Source organism: Syngnathus typhle, linkage group LG11 (genome assembly GCF_033458585.1).
Source record: "Syngnathus typhle isolate RoL2023-S1 ecotype Sweden linkage group LG11, RoL_Styp_1.0, whole genome shotgun sequence".
NCBI lineage: Eukaryota > Metazoa > Chordata > Actinopteri > Syngnathiformes > Syngnathidae > Syngnathus > Syngnathus typhle.
The window spans coordinates 10,610,349-10,627,523 of NC_083748.1; the positions used below are offsets into that span (position 1 = coordinate 10,610,349).

Sequence of the window (17,175 nt, forward strand, 5' to 3'; positions counted from 1 at the left end):
ATTGGAAATATCTCAAAAACCTGTTGTGCTTGTAGTCATTTTTAAATCTGGGTCAAAAGGTCACGTAGGGACATACACACATGTCTGATTAAAATATGCAATTGAGAAGTGCTATTAATGATTTCACTTTTTATTTTGAACATGCAATTAAGAAAATCAATACTGTAAATGTCTAATTTCTTTGTTTCATCTCTGGTGTTAGCCAATTGGCTCCTTCCAACATTTGTTTCAGTTTGCTAGTATTTATTTCCCTGCTTTCTTTCAGTCTTTGCTGAATTGCTGTCACATTTAGTTTCTATAGTGGTATTTTGTTTGCTGGTCTTTTGTTGTTACTTTGAGTTGTTTTCAGGACTTTGTTAACGTTTTTCATTTAGAGTTTTCCACAGTACTACAATCCTTACCATGTTAAACGTTAAACTATTAGAAGTTCATTCTAATAGAGCAACTGAGCTGTGCAATAAAAATACAGCTGTATTTAAAAAGGCGACAAGTTCCACTCCATTGGCAATGGCTTTCGCTGAAAGCTGTCTTTCTGCTCGCTTGTTCTCTTCTTTCCCAACTTTTTCCGCATCGACAAGACGAGCAGTGTTCGCGGTGGGGCAAACTTTTCGCAGATTCCTTCACATGTTTCTGCAGTGTGTGCCGAGCCTCACATTCACATGGCTCCTCTCCCCCCTCCTTCTCCGATTGTCCAAACAAGCCCGCGCAGCGCGCAGACTGGCAGGCGCCAGCGCGGTGACGTCACCCATTCATTGGAGCCTTGACGCCTGTCAGCCTGGCGCCGCTCGGGCGGTCTCCATGGAGACGTCAAACAAGAGCGCTCGCACCGCCTAGCTCCGCCATTCACCTGCAGCTCGAGAACAAACCAGCTCCGGAGCTTTGTCGTTCATTTATCACCTTGGAGCGGCCAGATGAGATTACCGCCCCGCGCACCTGCGCGGGCGCCGCTGGCCGGAGAGCGAGTTCGGGAGGAGGGGGAGGAGAAGGAGGAGAGGAGAGGAGAGGAGAGGAGGAAGGAAGGACCTAAATTTGCATTTTAACACACATCGCTTGCATTCTTTCACATGATCACTTTCGCGTAGGCCTTTGGTCTTTTGCCCATCAATGTACAGATTATGATGTCTTTAATTGTCAAAAGTTTTCAAGACTTTTAATATGAGCTATAAAACAATTTTGAGAACAAAATACCAAACTAAATCGAAATGTCCTTTTGATGAGCCCTGACCTAAACCTTTTTAAACGCCCATGGAAGATTTTCAAACCAGCGTGCCAAAATACCTGTCGACAGGTGCAGAAGTGTCATTGACGGGAGAAAAAAAAAATCAAAGCTTGTGGAACGAGATATTTCGTCATTTTTGTCCAGACCAGTTTCCTTGGTGTTCACACTAAATTCTGTTGTAACACAAAAAGGCAGAATTGTACGTGCCATCAAGTTTCAGCTAACCTTTTTATTCTCATAGTCTATATACCGTCAACATTTGAATAGATTTTTCCTGAGATTTGATTGGATGTTGGACTTGTGCAAACATATTGTTGTAAATCATTCTTGCTCGAGTCCAAAAGCTATTAAAAGAGCCACGGCTCATTGTTTTCTTTTAACCAATCTCCCTAGCCCAAGGCTTTTTCTTCCTTCTGTTGCAGTAACCTGTAAAAACTTCTCTCCAACTTTCTTTTTTCTCTCTCTTACACCCCCCCCCCCCCCTGCCCTCTGTCCCAGGTCGCAGCTGACGGGGTGGTGGGAGGGCCGGGTGGGCAGAACAATGGAAGCGCGATTCAGGGATTGTGGGAGAGAATCTAGGCTGGAGCCACAGTGTCTGGAGCACCCCTCCACACCCCTCATCCAGCTTTTGTTCAGCTGCAAAAGCTATCAGCACTTCCTACTGACACCAACAATAACGCCACACAGCTGGGCCCTTTTTAGCATGTTTAGAGCACATCAAGGCAAGAGGAGACAGAGGGAAGAGGCAGAGGAGGCCAAAGAAAAGTCAACCATATTAGCTCCTGATTTTAACTGACAGAATGGCAGTGCCCGCTCGCGCCACCCCAACCCGGCCCGCCTTCATTGCCCACACGGGATTCCTTTTCCCAGTGGAGCCGTTACATGATGGCTCTTTACCAGTATTTTATGTTTGCTGACAGGCTACCGTTTGTGACGGTCTGTCGCAACATCCTGCAGCCATCAAAAGGCTTTTAAAGAACATTGTGTATTTTAGCCACTTTTTTGGGGGTGGGGGGGTGTTGTTTGGTCGAAGACATTGTTCCATTTGGTCTAGGGGAAGCATACTCAATAATACGCCCTCTTTATCACGAGTGCGAGTAAAGCACATTACAGGAAGTATTCGGGAAAGGTTGAGGCAGGAATTCCTTTAGAGGAAATGAGACATTCCAACAGACTTTTGCTGCTGTTTTTATTACTGTTGGGACAATACGAAGCAGTCTTACTACTTCCTCAAACATGAAAGTGGCCCGAGTCACAATAATTGTGACAGGGAGGAAATCTTTTTGTTTCTTGGACAGAGGAGTGTCAGAAACGGTTATTTGAGTACACACTTGCTGCTCTTTCAGTTTATGAGACTAATAATAAAATAATAAAGCCAAAATAAAATCATAAAAGCTTATTAGTTATCTAGCTATCTATTGAGCTTGCCTCGCTCATTTGGGATTTATCATCTACATGCATACACACACACACACATAGGCTGTCTCTGCAGCTGTGCGATGAGTTTCCAGTTCCCCCCAGTCAGGCTCTTCCTGTTTGCTTGATAATGATCACACCTGTGTGCAGGTGAGCAGGCCAGTCGAGAGACTCGTGTGAGACCAGGAAGGCGTGCATGTTTGCATGGCCTCAACGACAACATCTCAATGATGACGGACACGTCGCGACGTTCCACTCTGGACAGGAAGTGAAATGTAAGATTTTGGGTTGTCGTTTGTCAGCTGCTGCACGTACACACCCCGCCTGGATTCCTGGAGATGCTGCGGCGCTGTGGTGTGGCTTGGCACCTCCCTCTGTAATGACTGAGGGCCCACGGTTGGGAGTCACTTCCTGTGGGAGTCCTGCTTCAGAGATGTGTCATCGGCAGCGCAGACTGGCCGGAGCCAGTGTTTTGGTTTTTCCCCCTGACTGGCGAGTTGGGTGCCATTTTCCACTGTGCAGGTTGTACTATCTGCACTTTATCCTTGAAGGCCCGCAGGTGTCCTCCAGTCTGTGTCCTTGGCCCGACGGGGACAGTTTGGTCTCTTGCCTATGTGTGTGTGTGTGTGTGTGTGTGAGATCCAAAACGTATCCCTCCTTACACCCCGGTGGCCATCTCCCACTGCCTGGTTCCCACACACACTATCAAAGCCCTTTAATGGCTTCTAATTAGCTCCCCATCTGCTGGTGACAGCGCACTGGTGGCATGCTAAAGCACCCATTGAGAGCACAGACATTGTACTCTGGAATACTTTCCACTCCAGTGGCAATTGCCTGGAGAGAGAGCTTTAGTCGGGGGTGTGAGTGGGATGGGGGGGTCGGCTCGAGTTTGGTGAGTGGGGAGTGAGATGGAGGGGATGCTTGCTAGTGTTTTCTCCGGTCACGGCTTGGGGAAGGGCAGGGGAGGGGGAAACACAATGGGAGACAGTGTTACGGCTTGTTGCGAATCTAATAACGCCCGAGTCCCTCTTCCGTCGGCTGGTCATACCCCCCTTCCCCCACCCCGGCCTGCTACCACTGCAACCACCAGCAACTTTTTTCCCAACGCCACCTCAGCCCTCCCTCCACTTCTTCATTCTTCTGCAAACCGTTTTGCTGGTGACATCCCGCATAGTGGACGGGCGGGTGAGTTTACACTGACTTTGCATTGAGGTCAGCACAAGCCAACGAGCTTCTCCTTTGTCCTGACCGGCCCAGTGGTTGTACAGCGAACAATAGATGCACCGCTATAGAAACTGTAAGTGTAGCCTAATGAAGCCTCTTCATTAGCGGAAAGTTGAATGCTACCCGCTTGTTGGATCCTGTGAGGCCATCTCTTGGCCAGGACTCCAACAGAGTCCAGGTCCACTGGTAGCAGAAGGGGGACCAGCTGTTCCCAGCTGGTCGCCAGAAGATGCCCATGGGGTGGGGGGCGGACAAAACTGATTGCTGCCGGCCAGCTGCCCCCTCCACCTTTCCCCTCCTTAGCGGGCCGGTAAAGACCAAACAAATGACAGAGCTTTTCTTAAATCCAATTCAAGAATTTTTAAACTCATGATCGTATTGCACCATTAGAATCGCACAATCTATCACTTCTATTATTTATATATACCGAGGAGGCCACAACGCCATCCAAAACCTTTTCACGACATAAAAACCCAAGTACCACTTAGTACCTAAAATCAGTCTGTGATAATCCCCAAAAAGTTAGTGAAGGATTTCAGGGGACCTAAAGTGGAAAGATCAAAGGTCATTAGTAATTGCTCTGAAGCGCCTAAGGCCCTGCTAAGTTGACACAAATTTACGTGTATTGATTTGACTTTATTGATGGTTAAGCATTGGCGAGCGTTGCCTGAGATGGCAGAGAAAGCGGCAGTAAAAAATGACAAGCGAGAGGCATCCATTTATAGTCGGTCACCTGACCTCTCTCTTTATCTGGCGCTCAAACAAACGCTCGCATCCCCACAGCTGCACAGAGGCGTCCAGTCAGCACGGCCAGGGGACACAGGAGCCCGAGCCCAAAGACGGAGCTCGGACAGTGGCAGCTGGGGAGCTGACAAAGCCCCATTCAGAGGGCCCGGGCCTGGGGACAATGGCTGGGCCAGGCTGAGCCCTCTCCTCCACTCTTCCACCCAAAGATTAATACTTCAGATGGGCTTCCCGGTGGCAGGCAGGGCTAAAAGGAGAGCCCTCCTGTTTGTCACCGGGCATTGTGCAAGTCGCCTGAGAACCGAGCTCTTGGATGGGCTTGACAAATGAGAGCTGCCATTGACAGTGAACAGATTGGGCCTGACACTTTTGTTTTGATTGTGGAAGCGGCTATAATCAAGTTATTTGGGCCTCTGGAAGGTTTTTGTTTCGCTCTTGACATTTAAGTCGCACCTCCGCCGCACTCAGGTTTCCGCTCTTGTTTGTTGCTTGCCCTCGTCAAAAGTGTAACGACAAGGGCGAGTTGATTTCCTGGGGTGTGGGAATTCGCTTCTCCATTCACAGGCCCTCCAGTCAGGAATCCAGGTGCAGCAGGTGTAGCTGCATGTATTCTTGTCATCGTCCAAAGTGCGACGCCGCGCAGGTATTGTAACACTTTGCCGTCCCCTGAGCACCTCTCCTGAATAACATGCATGGCAACCAGAGACCGTGTCAGGTGAGATGAGACGCCAGCCCCCACCCGCGGATGCCGTTTCGAGTTTGCTCTTTGCTGGTGTTGCAGGTGTTTAGCCCTCAGCGAGGCGGCAGTTCAGGTTAAACTGCGGGAACGCTGCCCCGCCTTCGCACTGGGAACCAAAAGTGGCTGCAGAGTACACAACGCCACACCTGCGCACCTGCTCGGATCACAAGAACCACCACAGAAATGTTGCCCAGAGGATCAGCCGCATTTTAGATTTGATATGTTTTGGCAAGGTCGTCATCTAGACAGAAACCTATTAATAAATCATCCAGTCAAGAAGATTGAGAGATTTTGTTCACACATCATTTGTTTTTATGTACAGTAGTTACAATGCGTTGGGCCTGAGGCCATCTGCCATGTCTGCGCTGGCGTTATCCGAAGCGGTCGGCCATTCTCACGATAGAGGAATGTGCCCCCTGTAAACATACTTCGACCCCCCGCAATTGGGGAGGCTTCCCTCTTTCTTTCAACACTCCCATCGCTTCATCCACTGCGTCCCCATCACCTTCTCCTCCACCCCAACTGCTCCCCCACACCAAGAACGCGTGGTCCCCTGGTTCCCACGTAAGAGACTCGTATCCAGGGGCCACTTCCAGGAATCTGCTTGTGTGAAGCTCCTAGAGCAGCAGAAGGTGCCCTACTTTCCAACTTCATTCTTCTCCCGGGAACTGTTAGTGAAGGGAAAACCGGTGGTGTGTGTGTGTGTGTGTGTGCGCATCTAGGTTATATTTATGTGACCAACTGTGAGTGCATGTGAGGGGAGGGCTGCAGGGATTATAAAGAGGAAGTAAATGGGAAGTACACACTTGGTGACAAAACGTGAGGCATTCCTTTGCTGCCCCTCCCTGCTCCCTCCATCCCGCCGCACTGTGGCAGGGCCCTGGGAAAATCAAACAGGTGGTTTAGGCCTGGTAGGAAAGCTGGCTGGGCCCGGGGTGGGCAGGCCTACAGCCTGCCGGGGGCTATCAAAAGCTCTTAGGCCCAGCTTTAGGCCAGCACTCTGAATGGCCCCGGGCTTCATTATCATGTGAATTCTGGGAACAGCCCTGGGCCCCCAGTAACACCAGTGAGCTGCCCATATGGCGTTCGCTTGGCAACTAGGGAGACCCGGCAACCCCCCGCCCCCTCCTAGCTCCCTCCCTCCCTCTTTGCAGTTGTATTCCTCCATTCCAGCACTCTTGATATCAAAGGAGGACAAGGAGGCAGAAAAACGGTCTCAGCCTTCAGTAGGGGTCGGGGGGGGGGGGGGGGGGGGTAGACCACACAGAGGACCACTGGACAGTCCTTGGGGCAGTGCTTACTTCCCCAAGTTCTGTTTATCACTCCAAATTGTCCTTGGCTGTGAGTGCGAGTGTGGATGGTCTAGGTGTGTCCTGTGATTGGCTGGCGACCAGTTCAGGGTGTACACCGCCTGCTGTCCAAAGTCAGCTAGGATAGGCTCCAGCGTGGCCGCAAGGGGATCGAATGATGGATGGATGGATGGATGGATGGATGGATGGATGGATGGATGGACAGATGGATGGACGGACGGACGGACGGACGGACGGACGGACGGACGGACGGACGGATGGATGGATATTATTCATAAGTTAGAATTTAGCTGTAGCAGGAACTGAGAGAGTCGTACAGGTGTCTTTGTACATGTGCTTTATTCTTGGTGTCAGTTACTCCAATTTTAAATTCTTGTTGAAAAAAGCCAAATCGAAACTGTCACATCCTCCCTCCATTGCATCTGCTAAGGTTATATCTATCTATGGATAGACTAGAAATTATAATATGATAACAAACTCCACAGACAACAATGATAAATATATTTTTAGATCAATATAGAGCATTTAATATAATAAAAAGGTCAGATTTTTTTATATAGCTCTCATATTGGATCTCAATAAGTTATGCAAGTGGTTCTAAGTGGCCATGGACGTTATCATCACATTTGAGTCTTTATCTGTTGTTTATTATGAAAGAAAGAAAGCATGTTCCCTCTCTTGATGTCGAAGCATCTGTCAGCTGCACTAGACGTGCTCATAAAAGTCGTCAAGGACTATGCCCGCCCTGGTTGTTGAAAGTAACTTTATCGGCACACGTAAAGTCGATTTTGCCATTCAGTCGTGACTAAAAAACAGTACTCCAAAGAATGAAACAAGTTTCACGAGCCACACGTGGAATCTTTGGTTAGCAAGTTTGAAATTGAAAGCGAAATGTTATTAACAACAATTATCAGCGAGGTATGCAGACTGCAGAATAATACGCAACACACCCGCGGCTCCTTCCTCAACCAGAACATTCCAAAAGGTTATATTTGTGCAAAGACTCTGATTTAGTTGTTTGAGGACACTCCCGGGCAACAAAACACACTTGTCAGTCAAATGTTCCACCACTTGAGCTCACAGGAAAAAAACAATGATTTCAAAAAGAATGTGAGTATCAGATCCAGATGTAAGGACAGGACAGTACTTTTTAAAAGCATTTACACTTTAGGGTCTTCAATTAACATGAATGGTTTTGGAAGAAGGGAGGAAGCAGGATGATAGCTACCCAGTAAACCTCCCCCCACAGAAAGGTCAAAATTTGACCCCAAACCTAGGAAAACCAACGGAAACCCACCACGCTGCTTCCCAAGTCACGTCTGCATCTAACACAACAGGTGTCCAGACGGTATAGCAGGACCCCCCCACCCCCCCTGGCTTCCACGTATTGCGAGTGGCTGCCATGTGAAGTAAACAAGCCCATGAGTCATTTGCTTTTCCTGGATGAGGACACTTGTACAAGGGAGATGTCACTTAACAACAGAGCAGGAATGTTGCCCCGGCTGCTGCCGTCAGCCACCTGCACTCAATCGGGGAGGAAATGCGTGTGTGACTTCTCTGTGTTATATGTGTCACATGATGTCATGCTGATGAAGAAACTTTGCATGACTCTGGCATTGTTCATTGTTAAAAGGTGTGTGTTTGTGTTGACTTGTTTTTAGCTTAATGCGATCATCTCGCTTGTCCACCTGCGTTTGAGTAGACCGACTACGAAGATCAAATTGTGAAGAAATGGAGGAGAGAGAGGTACGTAAGCGATTGTTCTGAATTTTGAGGAACTCTGCTGGTGATTCATACTATTACACACGCAGCTAGCCCATCCCTCTGCAGCTGTACGGGTCACATGCGCAATATGATTTCACAACATCTTGACTGTCCTTGGAAATTCCTTCTCTTTTTTCATACCAACTCAGCCCCTCCCCTTTTGTCAGTGTAATAGCCTGAAATCGAGGCAGGTGCACGGCTTAGTCATCCATCTTTTTTTTTTTTTTTTTCCCTACAGCGAGTCGTTACTCAGCTGGAAAGTTTTGAGCAAAGAGCCTTGAGAGATGTTTATCATATGCTTTGTTATCCTGCCACTCATAACTGACTCGGTTTTGATGTCAACAGAGAGCAGGAGCTTTCAAGGATGATGGCTGATTCAGCATTATTTTGCCTATTCTGCTATATTGTGGAACCCCAAACGTCGCATATTTTGCTGAATCATCAAAAAAAAAAAACTTTATAATGTCATACAAAGAACTAATACAATTAAATAAATAAGAATAAAGTACAGGATCGATAAATGATGTCATAAAGTATTGTTAAACTCCTAACTTGTATTTTGTTCCAGTCCAGCTGTTATCCAGAGGAGCATGTGTGTGTTCCCACCCAAGATTACGCGTACGTGTGTCGGCACCGTGATTCATCCCGCAGCTGCCCCCCCAACCCCGACTGTCGTCACTAAATTCAGCCTGCTCCGTTTACAGCAATCTGCTTTCACTCAAAATGTCGCCAATTTGAATTATCCAAGAAATATGATTGTTCCAGCGTGATCGCTCGTGCGGACCTTGAGCATACTTGCATCATTATGAGACATAAGCAAAACCTTTTGTGGATTATGACATAACATAGTTTGCATTGCATTGTATTATTGCTCTCATTTTAGAACATGTTAAGTGTTAAGTGACCTAGCTGCACTTTGGCTACATTGTTGTTTGAGTTTAAATACTTTCAAATCAACACAACTACATGCCGTGGATTATTAAACACAATGAAAGTTTTCATCCGTAATGGTCATTTTGAAAAATTTGCCTCGTGGTGCGAAAAACGCGCTAGATATCTTTGGCCGTCCTGGTGGCCCCGATGATCAGCGCCGATGCGGGTTTCCATTTCTAATTGATTCGGACTACCTCTTTGATACAACTATGCAATGCGTGTCAAGAGCCGCATTCATTGTGTCATCAGCAAGCGTTCCGATTTCTAATCCTCCTCGACACTCATACATCTCAACCCTCTTGGCGCCAAAAGAAGCGGCAGGAGAAGCTTGAAAGAAGAAAGAGAGAAAGGGCCGTCAAACGGACGGTGAGGAACGAGAGAGGAGCCGAGGAGCGAGCGAGTGAGAAAATGAGAGAGAGAGAGAGAGAGAGAGAGAGAGAGAGAGAGAGAGAGAGAGAGAGAGAGAGAGAGAGAGAGAGAGAGAGAGAGAGAGAGAGAGAGAGAGAGAGAGAGAGAGAGAGAGAGAGAGAGAGAGAGAGAGAGAGACAGCATGGATTCTTTTCTTTGGGGCCTTAAAGACGTGTTTCCCTCAGATGTTGGCTCTTCTTCACATGCTAATGGTTCACTCTTCTTCCCGAGCCGGGCCTTAGCATAACAATGCGGTGGAAGTGAAAGAGCTAAACCTCTGCTTTCTCAAAGAAGCCAAAGCTGGGCTTTTCTTGTGGACCAATGCCCCCTTGGCTCTTTGTGCTCGCTGTGAAAGGCCCGCGCGACGCAAAGGCCAGGTGATCACAGCGTTTGCTGAAAATGAGACTGAAACAACACACGGGCGAAAATTACTCCGGCAAAGTCATTAAAATCCTGCCGAAATGCCCAAATATAGCGGGCCGGCGCCGAGCCGAAGCACTCGACTCTCCAGCGCGATGACACAAGTTCTATTGAATATTATCAGCTTTTGCTTTCAAAGCTGTGCTGAATTATGTCTGTTGCTGGAATCCAAGCCAAATGTTTTGACTGCGCGTAGCCGGCTGACTCCGAGACGCGCGAGTCCCATCTGAAAAGAACTCGCTGGCCTGAAGGATTTTTGGATGAACGGCATTCTGACCTTGACCGGGCTTCTAAGGCCCTGATAGGCTCTGATAACAAACGGAGAACATTTGCTTTTTTTTCCTTATCATTTATCAGGCAAGAATGAGCAGAGGCAAAAGACTTGCGGGAGGACACCGAGATACGGATCGGGAAGCACGGGCTGCGCCGAGACCTGGCGGCTTCGTCTTATCCGTCTTGATGTGAGGTCAAATTGGTCTCGAGTGTCGTTCAGATTTTGCATTTGAGGAACCCGCTCGGGGTGAAGATGCGCAGCCAGCAGAACACGCGAGCTCTTTGGCTATTATGACACTTAGAGCGTGTTTAGCCGCTAAATTAGTAAGCCCATCTATTTATCAGGTTTTACTCCATTAACACCTCGGATGTTGTCCTCTTGCCCCCAACTTCAGTCCCCACATCCCATTTTATGCAAACCACGTCCGCCCAGGTGCAACACTGAGGAAGTTAGCGCCTCTTCGCTCCAACCACACATTCTATTATTTACATGCAAAATGACGGCTTAGCTGGTAAATATGTGAGCACAGGTGTGTGTGTGAGCGTGTGTGATGGGAAGGGCGGAGATGGGGATTGGAGGGGCGGGGGGCTTGTTGTCACCAGAGCCACTAATCTGCTTACTGAGCGTTATGCCACATTTCATATTCTATTGAAATGGATTGCAGAAGAAGAATGGAAACAGCTCAGATGAGGGGAAAAAAAAGAGAAAAGGAAAGACAACCCTTCCAAACACAAGGCGGTGTTTACTCGGGTTGAAGTGAGCAATTTGCGCGTAGGCTGGAGGAAATAAGTCGGCGGTGGCACCCGGCGTCATTTCAAGTGGAACGCCTGGCGCCACGGCATCAGGCGCATGGCTGGCTGATGCCAGGCGGCTTTTTCTAAATGACACACAGCTGGGCGGCATGGAGACAGATGTCACTGCTCTTAGAATGTAATCTCTCCCTGCCTCCCCTCCCACTCTCGGTTTTTCCCTCCCTTTTCCTTCTCTCTCACACTCTGGTGTTTAGCCGAGCTGCCTGCCCCCCCTTCCTCCTCCCTCACAGGATCCAGACTTCGTGGAGCCGATCCTGCAAAAAAAAAAAAAAAAAAACACTTCCTGGAGCTGGTGCTGACTTCCTTTGCTTTTTTGTGGGACTTCCTGTGCTGCCTCTGTGATCAGGCTGCTCCGAGTTGACTCTCTGGGAGCGACATCCTGATGCACAGACAGCTGCACAGATAATTCTCTCGTTCTGCTTTTGTCAGGACTTTTTTGTTCTTTCTCTCGGCGTGTCTCCGGGGACTTGATTTTCCCTCTGTACTGTGTTTTCCATTTGCAGCAGGTTTTATTTGGCAGTGCCAAATGAATTTGATCCCCCAGAATTATATCATTGACTCTAAAGAGCAGCCTGAAGGGCAGAGTTTAGGAGATATCTTATGTCACTCTGTGAGGAATATCTCGAGGTAATGTTCCAGGTATAGCAATGGTTGCTACGGCGACCCCCATATGGCCGAGAGTTGAGGAAGTAGCGGTTGACTGTGTCTTCTCCAAAACAAAGTGCCACAGGTCGTATTTCAATTTGTTTTGGTGGTTCATTTATTTTGGGCTGACCACACCAAGTGAGAGTGGAAATTTTCTTTTTTTTTCTTTTATTTTGGAATAAGCACCGGGAAAAGTTGTTAGAGTCTTATGTGTTCCCGAAAAATATAGTTTTAATCGTATAACATCTGCGAGAAGATTAAAATTTCAATTTCAAACGGTTTAAAAAAAAAAAAGCACATCTGCCGATTGCTGTTGCACGTTTACTGTGTTGACGATGATGACAGATTCGGTCTCAGAGATCTTTGAGCTCTTGGGTCATCTTCATATGGCACTTATTAAAATGATGGTTATGATGTAAACACGGCCTCAGAAGAATCTCAGACTTCCCACAAGGAGGAGGCTTCGGCCGATGAGCAAACAGAAGCAAAAGCAGCGTGAGCAACGAGCGTGGAGGCGGCGCAGTAAAAAGAAACGAGTGTTTGACTTGAGACGCCTCTCTGTCTGAGCTCTCATTTTTTCCCAGCCAGCCACGCATCACCTCTCAACCATGAATGTTGTTTTACTTTAGAATACAACAATTGCACTTCCTGACAGATGGGCATATGTTCACCTTATATCACTGGTTCTTCCGTGCAGGCCAATAGTGACACCATGCCGGTGAATAAGCCACCGAGACGTCCCCTGGGGTCAAACTGCTTTGAACTGGAGGGACACACCACGCTCTGTTTGGTCAAATTGTCTCCTTTGGGATGTTGATTCTCGTTTTTAAAATGAATTTAGTTGCACTGGATTGACTCGTGTTGTTTCACCTGAACGTTCAGGTCAATGGAAGTTATGCAACTGTCACCGCTTTGGAGCGTATGTGCAATCGGAACTACGAAAAATAGCAGCGTGCTAGCATACAAGTCAAGATTCCTCAGCGAGATAGCGAGGTTTCGTCACAAACTCAACAGCAGCTCTGATAAGATCAGCACACTCGCAATCCTTCATAATTAAGGAGGTGTAGTATTTGGCGCTCATCCTCAGGGAAGGCGAGGATGAGCCCCGTAACCATTTTGCGTAGGCCTGCACGGTTCAGCTTGGATGATTGCTGAGTGACGGGCGGACGTGGCAGCTAGCGTTTCCACACGTCGTCCGCTTCCTGAGATGATGCTTGGCTCCAAGGAGCTCCGCGTGGCAGCGGGCTAAGTACACACACAGGATGAGGTGACATCTGAAATAGCAAATACCAAAACTTTGTTTGTTGTCTCTTACAACTGGCGAAAGTTTTCCACGGTTGCTTCGTATCCAAATAACATTTCATGCATTGATGGAATAATCTCTTTTGTGAAAGTTTCCAAAATGACCAAATAACACTTGAGTTTCGTTCACAAATATATTTTGGAATAGTGTTGTGGCACAGAACACGATTAAGCCATTACACCAAGCAAATTGAAACACTGCTTTTCTTGAAAATGTTGTTTTCTTGTGTTTTGTTTCGCATTAATTTGAACACCACTTTTGTCTTCAAATCAAAGCACCGTGCTTGAAATGATTAAATGTGTTCCCGAGAAAACCGCATTAGCATTGAAAAGTGCATAAAAATGAATTTGTTCTTCGAGACAGTTTCTGAATGATGCCCGGGCAGTGTTTAATTCAAATTATGTTTTGAAGCATTTATCAAAACAGCTGCAGTTTACGGCGCTGTATTTGGGAAAATAAAAGGCAGCTACTATTTATGTGATTCAAAAGTTGCCCAATGTTTATGAAAATATTTTTCATTAACTGGAAAGCACAAAGCGACTTAATCTCGAATCAACCGTGGTATGTTTTCTCCATACAAAGGGAGATGCTTTAGGAAAGCCCAGGGATGAATGTGTAATGATCTCGAAATAACCCAAAGGCCCCTTTTTTCCTCTTTTTTTTTTTTTCTATGTCCACCCTCCTTCCCTCCGCCCCTCTCTGTCCTTTTTTCTCCCCTTTTGGGAAACATGCCTTTCCCAGCTGCACAGCCCCCACAGCAAGAGGCCAGGCCAGGAGCACAGCTGGCCAGACTTGGTGGAGCCAGTCGACAGGCGCATGGAGCGCAGCCCGCCCAGGGCCCGCTTCCTCCACAAACATGCCCAGGTGTGGGGCCTCCGAGCTGGGCTTCTGATCTCTAAACAGCACAGTGTGTGCGTGCATGTGTGACTTGTAGGGAGGGATGATAGGATGAGGGATCAAGAAGGCAGAAGCGGGGATATGGTGTGTATGTGTGTGTGTGTGTGTGTGTGTGTGAGCGAGTGCGGGGAAAGAGGGGGGGGCGGCGCGGGTCATCCCTGCCGAAGCTGTGTCAACATTGCGTGCTAATGTGTTTGAGTATGTGCATCTGTATCTGCATGTGTTTGCATTTCGGGAAGCGGGGGTCACTCCTGGGGTAGACAGTGGGCAACAACAATTACCGCAGCACTGGAGCAGAATCGTGTCTGAATCGTTTGTGCCGGCCCACTGTGGCTTTGGGCCACGAGTGTCATTGCAGAAACATTGGTTTTAAGCAATAAGCATCATGCATGAAAAGGTCATGGAAGCCATAGCAGATATTTAGTTCACGCCGAGCTGCGGCCTTAAATGAAAACCCTCTGCAACATCTCCCGTTCAGAACTCGCTTATTAATCACTTCATAAATCACCACCGCAAAAGAACAAATCCAGTCTACAATGTTGCCTTATTTGATATGTGACCCTCAGCGGGTTACGACTAATGGCGACCTCATTCTGGCCTGGTTGCCATCCAAAAAAAGCATTTGTGTATTCCCAGCTACTTTCCAACGCGCCTAAATGAGTCCACGGTGTACCAAATGAAACAGGAGGCGTTTGCACTGAGGTCACATCAGATAAGACGAGGCCAGACGGGCTCAGATAAGCTCTTTGAACGCAGAGTCAGCATCGGGGAGATGTTCTCTGCTCCCCTGCAGCCGTTTCACATGGCGGCTGACGCCGGCTGATGCTGGCTCCTTTGCGGCCTAGCGCTGCTACTAATTAGGTGGAGGAACCCAAGGCCTTCTGACTGACTGCCTTGTCTATTGCAATCCCCCCACTCGGGATTGCTCATGCATGCATGACAGACACTCATGCAAAAACATGCTCAGCAGACTCACAGACTCCTATCTGTTGACGACCCCTGGAGAATCACACATGGTGTAGGTGGCCCTCTTGTGGACGAAGAGAAAAAGACAGCACTGCTAATTGTTAGATTGGGTGAATAATTGCGGTTTGTACTTTGAATTTGGCACTGTCTGTCAGCAGCCTGACATTTATGTCTATTATCTATTGCTTGCTCTATTGCAAAACAATAAAGGCTCGCATAGAAGTATTTTTTTGAAATGATGCACTTTGAATACCATTAGGAACAAACTGAACTGAATGAATACAAGTATTTGAGAGTAATAAAAGCAACACTAACCCCTACTCTCCAAGTCTGTATCCATATTTGCTGTATAAATTTGATTATGGTCGCCAGTTTGCTTGTCTGTGGTTTTAGTAAATATATGTAATGTGTGTCTGTATAAATAGAGATATCCAAAGCTGACTGATAACAACGTAGTTAACATGCCAGGCCAGTAGTTGGCGCTGTAAGTCTAATGAAATACCACAAACACACCTGTCTTGTAATAATGGAAAATTCTCTGCCTGCAAATGTGCATGGTGAGAAAAATAATGTCAGTCCCTCTGTGATTGACAGATGACCCAGATTAGCTCGAGTGGTTTAAAAAATGGACTAAATCAACACTAACTCAAAATAATTTTCCACAACAGACAGTGAGTCTTCAATTTTCTTCATTCAATTTTCTCGTGGTTGATTTGTCTGTGGCATCTACTTAGAGATGTGTTGTTTTATGCTCCCACCGGGCAGAGTTTTGAGCCTAGTTAACCTCTCATGTCCTGGAGAATTCCACAAACTGTCAGCTGTTTTTTCCAGGAGCATCCCAGGGGGGGTCATTCCTTGCCTCAGTGCTGGGAACGCTCTCAATGTCTCCCTGCGACGAATATCAACACAATTAAAGTGTTTGAACAGCCCTAATGTGCACACATATGGACACAGAGGGTGTCTGTGTGAGCACCGCTGCTGCAAGCTTCAAGATATTTGCAATCAAGCTTGGGGAGCTCGAGTTTCCGCCGGGATTTGTGTGCGTGTCATTTAGTGTTTATTGATTGTTTTGCTTGTGTACATGGCTCGCTCACCTGTTCACACAAACAAACAGACACGCACGCATCCGAATTCTGACCTCTGCATCTTTCCCCGCGCTCACCCGTTTGTTCAGAGGACGTCTACACCCCGATCAATTTAAACACAGCTTCCGCGCTACCTGTTTGAACAGCTGAGCGAGGCGTTGACTCTCACACTTTGCACAATAGCACAGGCCGAGTTTGCCAGACGCAGCGCAGTCACACGTGTAGGCCTCGTTCCGCTCCGTTCCTTCCTTCCTTCATTTGGACTTGGATGTGCTAAGTGCTGAGCCACTCAAAGACATTTTCCTCCTCCTTTAAAATAGCTCCCTGATGGACTACAATGAGAATTGCGGTTTGTGTAGCGCATGCTTGTGGCCTGCATTGCTTACTATATATGGTGCAAGCCCTGCAGTCCAACATCTAATTATGTGTGTGCATTGATGGAAAGGGATTGCGCACACATACTCACATTTAGCAGGAATCTGTAATTGTGTAAATTGTGGATATAAAGTTTGGGAAGCTATTGAAGGAATGCCCTGGTGCCAGTGAGACTGGGGAGCAGGGCGGCAGATGAGATGCGGTGGAGCTAAATGAGGAGAGACACCAAGCGGCGCTGCTCTCTGATGTGTACGCAGCTGCAACCCACCATCGGCTGCGTTCCCGTCGGCATGTGTTCATGTAAAGATGCTCAAAGGCAAATTAGGAAACAACGGCGAGTTATGTCGACAATAACGAAAATGCGGCAGGCCATTCGTGGCCCAAGCTCACATTCAGAGCAGCCTCAATATTATAAATATACCGTCATTTTCGGACTATAAGTCGCACTGGAGTATAAGTCGCACCAGCCATAAAATGCCCAAAAAAGTGAAAAAAAAACATATATATGTATATAAGTCGCTCCTGAGTATAAGTCGCCCCCCCACCCAAACTATGAAAAAAAAACGCGACTTATAGTCCGAAAATTACGGTACCTGACCAGTTTCAGGTTGTAATAACACCGTTCACCACTAGATTTTCAA

At 47.3% G+C, this 17,175-nt stretch overlaps 1 long non-coding RNA gene across 1 annotated transcript; it reads left to right on the forward strand.

The window, feature by feature from the left end:
* Window positions 1-750: 750 nt before the first annotated feature.
* On the forward strand, window positions 751-16,206 carry LOC133162382 (uncharacterized). The gene is made up of 4 exons (XR_009716212.1): window positions 751-5,318; window positions 8,314-8,398; window positions 8,985-13,175; window positions 13,953-16,206. It is a non-coding gene; the product is annotated as an uncharacterized LOC133162382 (long non-coding RNA).
* Window positions 16,207-17,175: the final 969 nt, after the last annotated feature.